Source organism: Vombatus ursinus, unplaced genomic scaffold (assembly GCF_900497805.2).
Source record: "Vombatus ursinus unplaced genomic scaffold, bare-nosed wombat genome assembly UNPS02014801.1, whole genome shotgun sequence".
NCBI lineage: Eukaryota > Metazoa > Chordata > Mammalia > Diprotodontia > Vombatidae > Vombatus > Vombatus ursinus.
In genome coordinates, this window is record NW_020954579.1 from 3,439,504 (window position 1) to 3,442,042 (window position 2,539).

The window sequence follows — 2,539 nt, forward strand, 5'->3', positions numbered from 1 at the left end:
TGGTCTGAATCAGGGGTGTGGCTCCAGGGGAAAAAATTGCATGCAAAAATACTTTCAAGTTTAATTTGCTTGAACACTTTCTTAATTCTCGACAGTCAACAAAACAATCAATTGAGCCCTGATTTGTAGTCCTTCAGGATTTCTAAGGTGCAAATGCTCAGTGAAAATGTTAACATCTGGCTCTTGCAGGTTAGGGTTGGATCCAGCAAATCCTTGGTCTAAAGTGTCCTGAATCCCCAGGACATTGGACCCACCATCATCACAAATAAATCAAAATTGCATCCCTTGAACCAAAAAAAAAATGGATTTTTTGGATCATTTTGTTTTTTAGACTCATCTATGGGATAACACACCTCTATTGGGCCAGACTAGAGAGTTGATTTGTTGTCTACCTACACCCTCGGTAGGCACTAGGCTACATTTAACTTCCTTTGGTCCCATTCCAACCACTTTTCGGTTTAGCCACCTGGTTATGCTCCTGGACCTAGTAAGGCGGACAGTGGGGCTTACCAGATTTCATCCCAATACAGATGATAAGGAATTTGTTTAAATGAGCAGAGATTCAAATTAGAGAGCATTTATTATCTGCTGTGTGCCCTGTCACAGAAGCGCAGAATTTTAAGAATAGGAAGTGAACTCAGCAACCATCTAGAAAAAAACATACCTGAAAAGAATCCTAACTATAGCATGCCTCACGTGTGGTTATCCAGACTTTCAAAGAGAGGGACGCCACTCCATTCCAAACTGCTGTACCTTGGGAGAAAGACAAAGTTTAGATGTGATACAGTCCTTGGGGTCAAAGACCCATGACAAATAGCTCTCCTACTGAGGTTCCCTATGGCACGGACTCCAAGTCACCTTTGGTGGATTTTTCTTTGTTTTTTTTTGTTTTGCTTTTTTTTTTTTGGCTAAGAACCCCTCACCCCTCCAATTCTTCTTGAAAGAATCAGAGGACTTGGGTTCATTGATTGTGTGCTTTTGGGTAAGTCACATCCTCTCTGAGCCTCCTCTTCCTCATTTAAAAAATGAAGCTATTGAGACTAGGTGGCCTATAACATTCTTCCCAGTTCTTAGTATGTGAACCTATGAATGGTGCATTGTAGGGAGCTCTTTTTACATGAACGACCCAGAAAGGAGAACAAAGAAAACCCACAAATGGCTTTCTGTGATCCCCAAGACCACAGGATCCTCAAACAAGTGCCCCCTGGGAGTCACAAGCTCAGTGCTACAGGTCTGGTTGTAGCAAAGAATCTACCTCTCTAGGGTGCAGTTCATTTAAAGGTTCACTTTCCTCATCTTTCAGGTTCACCAGGGTTTCCCATGGGTTGCTCCCACTCAGGGCCCTGATTCTTAATTGTTCTCCCAACCTGCCCTGGACTCCATCCCAGCCCAGGAAAACCTTTCGCTCTGAACTTTTCCTCTTTGACATCGGATATCAATAGGAGGACCTCTCTTCCTTTTGGTCCTCTCCTCTACGGGGTCCTTTCTCACATCTTGCTAACAAATATTTGACACTTAATCACTGTCCCCCTTTGCTGAGATGGTATAAGCCAGCAAGGGATTTGAGTGGGATAGGACACAGCTTTCAGAAGCTCTTTTCAGGCTGGGGCTCTGTATCTTTTGGAGAGGTGATGCTATCTGGCCTCAATTTGGGGTGTAGGGAAGTATGAAATTCAGAACGTATACAATGTGGAAAGCCTGGCAGGCTCTGACACTTACTAGCTATGGAACGTTGAGTAAGTTAGTTCCCCTATCTGGGCCTTCGATTCCCTGTTAGAATGAGGGTGTTGTACTAGATTAGCTCTAAAATCTCATCCAGTGCTAAATCCTATGAGCCTATGACACTGTTAGGAGTTGCTCAGAGGCCGGATGTGACATCTGTCCTTGGGAGACTGTAATAAGACAAACTTGAGGCATAGAGAGCCCACCATCATTCCTCACAACTCACCTGAGTTTATATTATCTCTCTTCCCTTAACCTCCACCAACAAAGAATGTGATGTCTCTGAAAATTTTTCCACTTATAATAAAGGGTATGAACAATAAACTCATTGTGTCTAGTTGTATTCTTGAATAAGAATGTGTTTATTCCAAGAATAAAAGTTTATTGATTGATTGAGTAAATGCTCTCCATTCTATTGGTTTCTAAGCCTTCAATTGAAGCCCAATTTATGGCAGATATAAAAGATATTTAAAAATTAAGAACTTTTGTCTGGGTAAACTATTAATCGGGTCCAATTCTGAATTAATCTAACAGTCAATCAGGGAAGGGTCTATGAAGGAGGTGGCCCATTGCAACATCTCTATAGCCTCAGGTCAGCTCACCAGCTAAGGTTTGGTGAGATGCTGTTTTTTCCCTTCCATGCTTTGAGGGCTGTTGGGAAGACCCAAGAAGGACCTTTATTATCCACAGAAACAAAGATTTATTTGGTGTCTATTTCTTATTAGAAGACGCTGTCTAGGTATAGTGGGATATGCAAAGATGAATAAGAAAGAATGACAGAATCTACAAAATGCTTCCCCAGTCACAACCCCAAGAG